Source organism: Sphaerodactylus townsendi, linkage group LG07, assembly GCF_021028975.2.
Source record: "Sphaerodactylus townsendi isolate TG3544 linkage group LG07, MPM_Stown_v2.3, whole genome shotgun sequence".
Lineage (NCBI taxonomy): Eukaryota > Metazoa > Chordata > Lepidosauria > Squamata > Sphaerodactylidae > Sphaerodactylus > Sphaerodactylus townsendi.
The window spans coordinates 2,818,739-2,831,025 of record NC_059431.1 but is presented as its reverse complement, the minus strand read 5'-3'; the positions used below and the strand labels follow the sequence as shown (position 1 = coordinate 2,831,025).

Genomic DNA, 12,287 nt, shown 5'->3' with positions numbered 1-12,287 from the left:
CTGATGTTGAGCCGTGGCAGCCATTTGGGGGCTGGTTCCACCTTCCACGGCTGGCATTCTGGGGCTGCCGTTCTGTTGCTGCAGTCACTTATTCCACAGGGGCCCCCGCAGTCTCAGAAAGGTTTGGGGACCCCTGAACTAGTCCGTAGGCTGACTGTTTTGCTGGGGCAACACGCGGATGTTTTTAAAGAGCCCATCAACTCCCTCTGGTAGCCAAAGTCAGGGGAGGAGGAAGCCACAGGCGGGCTGAGGCTAGGGAAAGGCCGGGAAGACTGCCGAGTGGACGCTCTCTGACGGCCTCCGCACGGGCAGCAGTTGGGCGGGGCATCTCCGTGGGGAAGCTGCCGTGGAACCGGTCACGTGCACTTCTCATGTCCTCCTCCTGGACTCCTGTCTTGTTCCAGAGATCCCTGGCAGTGAATACAGAGATTTTCCTTCATAGGGGAGGAACTGTTTTGGAATACTGAGCCTTCCGGAACTCCAGAGGGAAAATCCCTCGCTGATGAAGTCTGCATCAAAGCTGAGGGGCTGAGCAGTGGTCTCCCAGGGCCACCTTCAGAAACCTATTGGAACCACCACACAACAGTCCTTCTGGTGCCGGCTCACAGCCTCCGCTCCAGATGTTTCATTGGCTGGGTGCTGTGCCTGGGAAACAGTTGCTGCACTCTCCAGCAAGACCGCCTCCCTGCTGGGCTGCTGGCCTTCCCTGGTGCATGGCCGAACACCCCCAGGGGACACAGCTGGGGGAGAATAGCCTCTCAGCGGCACTTGCCCCCTTGCCCAGCATTTTCCTGCAGCCCACATAGGCCCCTTCCGGACACACGAGTCGACTCAGGTTTGACTCGTGTCGTCATGGAGTCTCTCACCTTGCCACTCCTTCGCTGAGTCCCTCTCCTGTTCCTCCGCACAGCAGCCGACTTCGTGTCTCCGGAGCCTGCAGCTCAGAGTGGGCGGGACCACCTCCCTGCGCTAAGCTTTCCGATTGGTTGCTGAGCCTTCGACTCTAGTTTAATGCAGCTGGAGTCCGAAGCTCAGAGGGCGGGACCACCTCCGGGGGTGACATACGTTTTCCGCTCCCTCATTCCGATTGGCTGCCGCGTGAAAGTACGCTTTTTTTCCCGCTTGCCAGTGGTGGCAGGGAGCTGACAAGCAGCAATGGGGCAACGGGCATCAGGGAGCTGCAAGTAGAGCTTCGATGCATGCGCCAACATACTAATAAGTTGATTGGCTGGATGGCCGCGTCGAGTCGGTGGCAGAGATTCCGGGTGATTCCTGGCCACGGCCTTCCGGCTTTCAGAGCTGCAACCCGAAGTCCGAACCACGGCTCCAGCTCGACCTCCCAGCAGGGTCGTGGAGCAACAATCAACGACGAGAGGGAGGTGAGTCCGAAGTCAGACACACGCAGTCCTGGACGCCACGCCTGTCGCGGGAGGACTCGGGTTCCGGACTCTGAGCTTGCCCATCTCAGGTCGAGAAACCACGACTAAATGCTTGGAAGCTTACCCATAGTGGCGTAGGAGGTTAAGAGCTCGTGTATCTAATCTGGAGGGACCGGGTTTGATTCCCAGCTCGGCCGCCTGAGCTGTGGAGGCTTATCTGGGGAATTCAGAGTAGCCTGTACACTCCCACACACACCAGCTGGGTGACCTTGGGCTAGTCACAGCTTCTTGGAGCTCTCTCAGCCCCACCCACCTCACAGGGTGTTTGTTGTGAGGGGGGAAGGGCAAGGAGATTGTCAGCCCCTTTGAGTCTCCTGCAGGAGAGAAAGGGGGGATATGAATCCAAACTCTTCTTCTTCTTCAAACTCTATTTAGTAGCCAGGGTTTGTCACCCAGCAGGGGGTTGCTGTGGTCCCCAGAACTATCCCAGAACCAAAAAGGGGCACCTGCCTGGACTTGTTTGCGGTCCCTTCTCTGGCTTGCTCTTCTCCCACCACTGCATTCCCACCCCCCTCACACTCTGAACCCTGGCCCGGTCCTCCGAATGGCTTTGGGTTTGTTCCCCATGAAACCCACTGAAAGCCCCCTGCCCAAAAGGCCCGTAGCGGCCCAAGCATCACCAACACCTGGGTGCCCCCACCGGTCCCTTTGTCTGGGTGGCTTTTATTTGTTTATTGGCGTGGCTTTTTCTCACTGGGACTCAACGCAACCCACACATGCAATCCACCAGCGCGATCAGATGTGGGCTGTAGAACCAAACTGAGCTGAAGCAAAGCAGAAGTGTGAGTGTGGCTCATTAGAAGGTGCCCAACTCCCCAGCAGGGGGAGGGTCCTCGTTTCAGCGTGCTGCACTCAGTAGCACAGACCATAATAATTGGGGTAAGTAACTTTGTGAGCCACTGGGTACGACGCAAGTTACCGGTAATTGCCTGAGTGGAAAAGCCCCTTTGAGCTGTTCTGTTTTGCAAAGTTTAAGAACATAGGAAAGAGCCTGCTGGATCAGACCAGAGTCCATCTAGTCCAGCCCTCTGCTCCTCGCAGTGGCCCACCAGGTGCCTTTGGGAGCTCATAGTTTGTGGAGAGGCAGGTGAGCGGGACCCTTCCTGGCTCTCCTCCGGCAGATGGTCTCCCAAAGCGGGGGCCACGATGGCAATGCTGTGTGTGGAGGCAGGTGGGTACCTGTAGGAGGCCCTGCTTGAGCAAAGCTGTTGTGGTGGAGCACGGGGAGCGGGGAGTGGCGCTCTTGCGCATCTGAGAGTCCAAGGCCATAAGGGGGCCGTGGCAGGCAGGCAGGCAGGCAGCCCGTGGAAACGCCTGCCCGATGGACATCACACCCAGGCTCCACACAGCTCCCAGTTTCCAAATTGATGTTGGGGGGAGACCCGCCCACTGGGCCTCGCTGCAGTCTATTCTCAGTGTTGCTGCGGCCGCAGCAGCTGCATCGAGGTGAGGGGCCGTCTTTCGGGCTAGGGTGAGTGGGAATAATGGGCGTGCCAGGGGCTTGGTCCTCTGCACGCGACTCCTCCAGACGTTTGGAATCTGTCCTAAAATAGCCCCCCGGCTCATTGTCTGGCCGCTCCTCCCTGAGTGGTTTTTAATAGCCTCGTGGGTGCTGCGAGGCAGACAGCTGGACAAGTAAGGCAGAGGTCACGGCTGCTTCGGTGCCTGGATTCCAGGGAGCGAGATGTTTTGGTGTCTCCCTGGAAAGGGGCCTCGGCTCCTCCCTTCGCTCGGCTGGCAGGTGGCTGGGTGGCTCCGGGAACGCTCAACCTGTCCTAGCGGTTCTACGTGCCTCGCCTGGGAAGCCTGTCTTGGCCTGCGTGGCCCGTTCGTGCTGTTGAGTCTCTGGTGACTACACGCCTCTCCTGCGCGGGGCTTCACCTGGCCTACTTGTCTGGTTCCCGTCCCGCCCAAAGGTACCGCTCAGGAGGCCCGTTCGGCTTCCCCGTCCCACGGAGGCCCAGTGTCTGTCATGGATCCAGTCTTGTGCGATCTGGGTGCTGAGTGGCACTCTGCTCTGTGGCTCGTGGAACAAAAGCAGCACCAAACGGTGTTAATGACGGCCGTGGGACCTGGATCTGCGGCTGCCCAGCCAGCGTGGGCTGTGCCCCCAGGCCCTCCACAGTGTCCAGAGCAACGGCCTCGGCCAGGAAGTCCCAACGACGGCAGCTCCAAACCATCTCTTTTCCCTGGGCCTGCTGCTGCACCCCATGGCCTCCCAGGGGCAGTTTGTGGGCCCCACGGGAAAGTGGTTTCTCCTGTAGCGACCCTTCCCTCCCTGGTGTAGCTGACTTTGGTCTTTTGCTGGAAGGGAGGGGGAGACTGTGGGGCAAAAGATGCATCAGCTGCCGGATTTTGCTTGTGCAGGTGGGGTGGGGGGCATTGCTGAACCAACACACAAATGGCCTCTGCTGCTTGGCGAAAAGTTTGCGGATCACAAAAAAAAGTGTATTGGTGGTTCTGCCAAGCCAAGCCTGGGTGATTGCCGTAAGCCGGGTGTGTGTGTGTGTGTGTGGGGGGGGGGGTCCTCGTCCCTACAGCTCTGGCTACCAAATCCAAGAGAACCACCTGGCCCATCCGCCACCCCCTCCGCAAAACCCCAGGAGGGCAGCTGGCCAACACTTCTGGCTCCGCTGGGGAGAGGAGGACGTTGTGGGTGCCCCAGGTGACAGGCCAGGAGGACGGAAAGAAAGAAAGAAAGAAAGAAAGAAAGAAAGAAAGAAAGAAAGAAGAGAGAGAGAGAGAGAAAAGAGAGAGAAAGAGAGAGAGAGAGAGAGGTCTGGTGGAGCTGACGTGCCTGTCTGCCTGCCTCAGACAAGTGCTTTTGGCCCTGCTGGAGAGGCAGAGATGAGCGACATCCTTGGCACACGTCTGTGGGCCTCTGGGCCAGGCACTGGGGCACCTGTAGCTACCCTGGGGCTTGGGGACGGAGTGCTGGCTTTGGACTCCCAGCGCACGACTGGTGTCTCCAAGCGCCTCTGCTCAAACTCTGGCAGGAGTGGGGACCGGAGCCCTCCAGCTGCGCCGCCTTAACTGCCCCAGGGCAGAGATCCCCAATCTTGCGGAGCCTGCAGGCGCCTCTGGAATTCTGATCTAGGGCACAACCCCGAAATGGAAGCCATGAGAGGCAGAGCCAGCCACAGAACACCAGGGAGTGAGATGATGATGATGATGATGATGATGATTAATTAAATTTAATAGACCGCCCTACCCCGAAGGGCTCAGTATGCATAACTCCAGTGGGGCTATGCTTGAAGGCTGCAAGTTTAACAGGATTCCTTTCAATGCAACTATATTGCATAAAATATGTGCGTGCCGCTCACCTCCGGTCATACAGTGTGGATCCTTCTGGTGTGGCGATGCCGGCAAGACCTGCACAGCCAGGTGGGAGCTCTGCTGAGCAAAGCCCGTCCCGTTTTCGAAATCACTGGATGGGCACCAAGAATAGAAGGGTTTGGATTTACACCCGCCTTTCTTTCTTGTAAGGAGGCCCAAGGTGGCTGGCAAGCTCCTTTCCCTTCCTCTCCCCACTACAGACCCCGGGGGAGCCAGGTGGGGCTGGGAGAGTTCGGAGAGAACTGGGACTAGGTCACCCAGAAGGCTTCATGTGGAGGAGTGGGGGCACAAACTCAGCTCTCCAGACTGGTGCCGGCCACTCATGTGGAGGAGGCGGGAGGGGGGTGGGTGGTCACTCTGACCCCCGAGACCCTGCTGCTGTCATCGAGTGGGCATCGTGTTGGGGACCCCCGGGGTCCAGCCCCTGCCCAGGGAGAGCTTCATCCTGGGGGCAGGGTGAGCCAAAGGGGCTCTGTTTGCTCAGGGGGCTGCCTCCCCCCCCCCACCCCTGACCATCCGGCTAGCAAGGAGTCGCTTTGGCAAAGGCGCTGGACGCCTGGCCTTCGGGGGCACATCCCGCGCGCGTGTGTGTGGAGGGCGGCGGGCTGGTCGAGCTGCTCTCCCTCCGCAACAGCCGGACGGAGAGGAAACCAGACGAGGCTTCTGAGCCTGTGCAGAGCGCCTGGGCGGGCCTCGGCGGAACCCACTGACGGCCTGGAAGAGCCGCGAGATGTCCTTGCAAGGTTGTTGTGAGGCTGGCAAGGAGCTTCCCGCGCCACCCCCCCCCCCCCGCGACCCGCTCGGCCAGGGAAGGAGGCGGATCCCACTCTGACCCGAAGGCCCGGCGAACTACACAGACCAGCATGCAACGGGGGCTGCGCATTGCATGCCGGGATCCGTAGTCTTGTCGCGGGGCTCTTTGCCCGGCATTGAGGGCCGCTCCTGCAAGTGCCCCCGAGCCTTTTGCTGCCGTAGAGCCCGCTGCTGGGCCGCCCTACCTGGCCGGGTTGTTGTGAACAGCGTGCGAAGGGCCAGGCAGGGGACGCGCCGGAGTCCCCAGAAGGAGCAGGTGAGTCGGCCGACCAGCGAGCCTGGCGCTGGGGTCGGGGGGACGGGGGGGTTCAGCCTCAGGCCTCGGGCAGAAGTCGATGCAGAAGGGCCCGCGCGGGGGGCAGTTAGTGGCCGCGAGCAGCGACCAGGGCGACTGGCCCTCACGCCGACTAAGCCACTGATGTGCTGCCTTTCTCCCCAGTGGGCACCCACAGGAGCCTACCGCATTCTTTTGCATCCCCCCCCCCCGCCCCACAACAACCCCGCGAGGTCAGCCAGCCAGGGTGGGGATTGGCGCATGCGTCTTCCAGATCCTGGCCTGGCACTCATTCAGAAGGCACGAGAAGTGCGAGGGGTGGGCACCTGGCGTGAGTTCAGGATCCCCCGGGGACTCGAGGAGCCCCACCGGCCGCCCCTTGGCTGTGCCTGGGGGGTCTCAGCATCGCCACCGTCCTGAGTGAGTGGGGGCCTCCCTCCCTCCCTCCCTCCGAGCCGGGCCTCATCAGAGGAGAACTCCGGAGAGAAGCGGAGGAGCCCACTGCTCAGCACCCCCCCCCCATTGTTTCAAAACAGGTTCCCACCCCCACCGTCTGTTTCCTTTGCACAGGAACTAGGGATCCCGCCCCACCGTCTGTTTCCTTTGCACAGGAACAGGATCCCCGCCCCCCCCCCCCCCGCAGGACTCCTTGCCAATAGGAGGGCCGTTTTGGGGGGCAGGGAGGCACACGTCTGCGCATGTAACCCCAGTCACTGATGGGTCAAACCGCTGATCCCCTCCTCTGGTTGGAGGGGAAACTTCGGCTTGGTTTCCATGGTCCTGCCCATCTGCACAGACCTGCCTGCCTGCCTGCCTGCCTGCCTGCCTGCCTGCCTGCCGCTAGTACAAGCAAAACGCTCGCGTCCATCTTATTGCAGGGGTTGGTGGCAGTGGTGGTGCACAGCTTATCAGGGGCAAGTCAGCTTGTGCCTTGCCCTCCTCACAGTCTACCAAGCAGGAAATCTGACCACTGCGGGCAAAGGGGGCCTGGGCAGAGGGGGGATCCAGCAGGTTCTCACCAGTTCCCGAGAGCGGGTGACTCATTGGGTCTGCTTTTCCATTAGAAATCCCATTAGGTCCAAAAATCATCAAGTCCTGTTGTTTCCTATGTGGCTGGTTAGCGAAGGTCGAAAACGGGATCATTCTCCCTGTCGGGCTGTTTTAAAAACATGTTTTAGAAATATGGTCAAGTTCCTTGTTTAAGGAAAGTATCCTTCTTTTGATTTCTAGAAACAAAATTAAGTATTTGAAAGTATTAAGTATTTGACAGGCAGTCAATGAGAGGAGAAGTAGTTGTTTCTGTTGGCAGCAGACGATAGGACTTGCTAGAATGAGTTTAAATTATGGACAGAAAGATACCAGCTGGGAATTAGGAACTTTTTTTTTTACAGTAAGAGTTTTTTACAGTAACAGAGAAATTATTAATGCCCCGCCCCTGGAATGCCCACCCCCACCCCCATCGTGCCCCGCCCGGTCCCATTGGCGCTACGCCACTGTTTGAATCCCACCACCATGGGAACCTGTTACCGAAATTTTTGGATCCCACCACTGGGCCTGGGTCTCCATCTCTGCCCGCTTCTGCTTGCCTGCCGCTGTGAGCAAGCCAAGCTTTGCCCTACCGATCAGGCACAGCTTCGTGTTCTCTCCCTAAGGTGCTGGTGGAGCACAGCAATGGGTGGGAAGTGGAAACTGGGCGGAAAGGCGAATGGCAACCCCGTTCAGCAGAAACGCTGGCCAGCTGTTCTGGTTGGATGGCATCCCTACCAGACAGGTGTGTGCTGAGTCACACTCTCCTCTTTGCTGCCCAGGGAACTGAAGTCAGGGTGTGAGGGCACTCGCTGCTGTCCAAGACCCAGAGAGGAGCTGGAGCCGGACAGAGCAGGACTTGGTGTTGATCCAGCCGGGCTGAGGGGCACCACAGCGCCAGATCTGGTGTTAATTGCTGGGCCACTGCGAGTAGCAGAGAGCTGGACTAGATGGTCCCTGGTCTGATCCAGCTGGCTTGTTCTTATGTTCTTATGAATCAGAAGCTGTTGCAGGCAGAAGAGTTTCCGTGTATTGTGGAAGGCTTTCACGGCTGGAATCTCTGGGGTGGGCTTTCCGGGCTGTATGGCCGAGTTCCAGTAGTATTTTCTCCTGACGTTTTGCCTGCATCTGTGGCTGGCATCTTCAGAGGATCTAGGAGAGCTGGGGACAGACCCTCTGACGACGCCAGCCACAGATGCAGGCGAAACGTCAGGAGAAAATGCTACTAGAACTCGGCCATACAGCCCAGAAAACCCACAACCCCCAGAAGAGTTTAACTTGCTACATTGAAGTATAAGCATAAGTTGGTTTCAGTCTTGTCATTACGATCTTACTGCCAACTCCTGGCGAAGGTCCAGGGCCCCAGACCATGGTGCTCTGCTGAGAGAGCCCCCCATTTGGGGAAACAAGGCCTAGTGCAGTGGTGGCGAACCAATGGCATGGGTGCCAGAGGTGGCACTCAGAGCCCTCTCTGTGGGCATGCACAAACAGAGTCCTCCCCCCCCCCCCCATCTAGGCTGGCCTGGGCTGCTGGGATTGATTATTAGCATTAAACCTAAGACCTAGTTTTGGGGAAGCAGTGTAGGCAACCCTGTTAAGCGCTGTAAAACCCCACTGATTTTCATGCCAAGAACTAAAGCACAATCCTTTACCTAGGAGTAAACTCGGTTGCTGGCAATGGGGCTTGCTTCTGAGTAAACCCTCCTAGGGGTGTGCTTCACCAAGTTTACTCCCGAGTAACGTGAGCCAACTGTTTTTTTCTAAACTAAAACTTCAGTATTCAGGTTAAATTGCCGTGTTGGCACTTTGCGATAAGTAAGTGGGTTTTGGGTTGCAATTTGGGCCCTCGGTCTCGAAAAGGTTCGCCATCACTGGCCTAGTGGGAAGGGTCTGGAGGGTGTGTGCTGGTGCGTAAAATGGGGCCCCCGGTAGTGGGCAGAATGGTTGGTGCTGAGGCTGAGCAGCAGACGTGTCGTGGGAGCCCAGGAAATGTGGGCCCTGCTCTGTCGCGTGCCTGGTCTAAAATCAGAGGCGCTCCTTCCAGAGCACAGGGTGACCTAGACAGCCGCCCCCAAAGCCCAGGAATGTGGTGGCACGTCTATCACACCGATGGCCAGCGCCTCGTGCCCTGGGGAGGCTCCTCCGTGGGTTCCTGCATTTTCCATCGATAGCGTAAGGAGTTATTTTAGAAGCTAACTCAGATGAGGCAGCATCACCCTGCCCTGAGTAAGCACACCAGGATGCAGAGTTCAGGCAAGTCCCTGCACCAGACGCCCGCGTGGAGGAGGGGGGGGGGGCGATGCAGGCGCCCAAGGCTCAGTGTTGCACACAGAAGCATGCCGGGGCTTCAAGGGGGGGGGGGTGTCTGCTGTCACAGCCAAGGGCAACATGATGGCCTCTGCTCTTGGGATGATGACTGCAGGCGAAGCCCAGCATGACACGTCTTGGGGTGGAACTGTCACCTAACCATTTGCAGGTTGGCAGTGGAGGAAGTGGGGGGATCCTCCGGCAGCCCCAAGGAGACGAGCCAGCAAATACAAGAGCACTGTGTTTGGGCAGCGCCGGCCATGTGGGGGACCCCCAAGGAACATGAAAAGAGGCCCTGGTCCCGCCTGCAGGGAAGTCGTTGTGGGGCAGAGGGCCTTTTTGGCAACGATCTTCCCTGCAAGCTGGCCTTCGCCCCCTCCCTGGGGGTCTTCTGCCAGGGGGCCTGGGGCGAGAGTCCTTGCAAGGGGCAGCGGCCAAGCCTGACAGGGAGGGGGGGACCCAAGGCAGAGTCCCGCAGGGAAGCCCCACCCAGGTCAGGTGATTCTCTGGCCGGAGCCATCTGGCTGTAGCACCAGGGCCCGCCTGTCTTGTTTTCTGTTGGGTGGCCAGCTTGGCTGTGCCCCACAAGTGGGGGCTCCGGGGACAACAGGCAGGATGGGAGCCGAGGGGGTCTGGAGGGCCTACCCAGCAGGGAGAGGGTCTGATCTGTATGTGAACTATGTAGGATCTGCTGCATTCTCTCTTTGGAAGGAGGAGGGGGGGGTGCACCTGCAGCCCTTCTTGGCTGGCTGAGAGCCGCACCCCCTGCCTGTTTGGGGAAGCGGGGGCATGCCTCTCCCTTCAGGCCCTGGGGGGCTGATTAACAAAGACCCACACCAGCTTCGCCCCTGCTTTCTGCAGGTTGTCTGGCAGTTCTCTCCACACACAGGAGCTGGGCCGCGGGGGACGGGTGGCCTTGTTGGGGGGGGGGGGGCTCTGCCTTGTGGCAAACTTGTGGGACGTCTCCTTGGAGCCCAGCAAAGGGGTCAGTGGAAGTGGCCCTTCGTGAGGAAGGGTCCCCCTCTCCCCCTGGTGCTGCTGCGCCGCTCTTAAGCGCCTGGTCTGTCTTGTGCTTCCCCTCCACAGCCACCCTGTGAGGTAGGACATCCCTGTTCCGTGGACGGAAGGCTGAGGCTGCGAGAGGGGGGGCCGCGGGCATCCGTGGGGGGGGGGTTGAAGCCCCCTTTGGCGCTCGCTGCCTTTCTGTTCTGCTGTTCGGAGGGGGGGGGGGTCCTGTTTTTCCCTGCCGGACAAGGTGCGTGTTGGCGCTCTGGCTGTGGCGGTTCGAAGCCGGGCGAGGGTCGGCGGGGCCTTCCCCACCCCCGCGGTGCTGCTGTCGGTGGGGCTGGCCCCCGCGGGCTATTTCGAGGCAGTGACACCCGCGTGACCCATGCCGGCCGCGCCCAGCCCCTGGGGGATCCCCTCCGCCCGCCTTGCAGAGCAGGCCAGGCCGCTCGGGGCGTGGGCTTTGGGTCCGAGCGCGCCCTCTCCGTTAGCCCCCCTGGCGGGTCCCGGGGCCGCTGCTTGCCCGGCCGAGCGCGCTGACCCCCCTGCCCCCCGGGGGGCTGAGCTGTGCCGCCGACCCCGCCGCTCCGCCTCCTCCCGCCCCCCCCCCCGCCCGCCTGGCTGCCGCCGCTCGACGTCACGGCCGTGGCTGGCGCGGGCATTGCGCAGCCCCTCCGCCGCAGTGCCAGGCAGGCTGCAGCCGCCCCAGCGCCGCACCGGCCTCGCCCCGCCCGCGCCTGGACAGACGGACGGACAGGCCGCCACGCCAGGAGGTGAGACAGCGGGGGGGGGGGGTCTCCTCTCCCGGGCCCGGCCGGCCGCCTCCCTCCCCCCTCCCTCCCTTTGTGCGCCCTCCCGGGGCGGGGCTGCGGCGGAGGGGGGAGGGGGCGCCTTGGCCGGCCGCCCGCCTGGCTCCACTCGCCGCCACCCCTCCCCCGTCCCCGCGGGGCTGGCACCGGGGCAAGCGAGGGGGGGCGGGGGCGCGCCGGGCCGGGCCGGCAGGTGCAGCGGAGTCGCCCAAGGGAGGAGCCCGTCGCTGGCAGCCGCCGGCCTCGGTCCAGCGCCCCCCCCCCCGGGAACCGCCGCCAATCCCGGAGTGGGGGGGGGGCTTCTAGCGCCTTCCGGCCTCTGTCTCTCCGCCCCGGGAGCCGGTCTGGCCTGGGCTCGGCCTCGGGCCTTCTCTGGCGCTGGGAGCTGTGCGGGGGTCCGCGCGTGGCGTGGGGGGGGGGGGTCCCTCCGGGCTGCGGGCGGCCTCCCTTGCGGGGGGGGGTTTGGATCCGGACCGGCCGGGGGGGGGAGGAGTTGCTTCGCGCCTGCTTGCCCCCCCCCCGGGTCAGCCCGGATTCCTTCCCCAGCAGCAGCAGCATCTCCGCTGGAAGGACCCGGCGAGTCCTTGGCGTTGCTGGCGGCCGTGGCGAGCGGCGGCCGGTCCGAAAGGACGAGGCTGGCCTTGGGGGCCGCTGCAGGGTGGCGCAGGGGGGGGGGTTCTGCAGCTGCCATCAGGCAAGGGGGCCCCCCAGGAAAGATCTGTGAACCGGGAGGTGGGAGAACCCCCCCCCCCATCAGGCCGGGCCCTACTTCAGAGCAGGGAAGGCCCGCAGCCTCTTCTGGCCCCTGGCCACCCCCTCGGCGTCTGCAGGGTGCTCTCACGGGAGGACTGGTCGCCCCGGGGCGCGTGGGGGTGCCCCCCCCCCGAGTCTGGCCCCTCTGATGTCCCTGCTGAGCGCCACAGCCGCAGAGCTGTTTGCCAGGCGAGCCGCGCGTGCATTTCTGTGCCAGGGCGCATGACCCAACCAAGGTGGCCCAGCCAGGGACGCGGCTCCAGGTGCCTCCTCTGCAGGTGCCTCTGAGTCTTCGGCAGTCCTCTCAGCCGCATGACTGGCCTGGCACAGTGCGGGGGGGGGGAGGGGGGGCGGGCGTGCCCTCCGAGCCTGGTGGAGCCCCTCTGGAAAGTCGTTCTTGCCTGGATTTCTCTGATGGCAAACTGGGTGGGGAAATGGAGCCTCCTTGGGCTGGTGCAGCAAAGAGGGGAATGCCCGCCCCCCCCAGGCCAGCTGCCCCCGTTTCCCCCCAGGGGTGGCGGTATC

At 61.8% G+C, this 12,287-nt stretch overlaps 1 protein-coding gene across 3 annotated transcripts in view; it reads left to right on the top strand.

Annotated features, from left to right (window-relative positions):
• The first annotated feature begins 5,681 nt into the window (after positions 1-5,681).
• RUSC2 (RUN and SH3 domain containing 2) overlaps positions 5,682-12,287 on the top strand; it is a 40,023-nt gene continuing 33,417 nt past the window's right edge. For 2 of the 3 annotated variants that reach the window (XM_048503534.1, XM_048503531.1), the window contains exon 1: positions 5,682-5,844. The gene's annotated coding sequence lies outside the window, so the exon portion shown is untranslated. Of the gene's footprint in view, positions 5,845-10,841; positions 10,974-12,287 lie in introns of those variants that run through there. The other variant, XM_048503533.1, reaches the window with a different exon arrangement.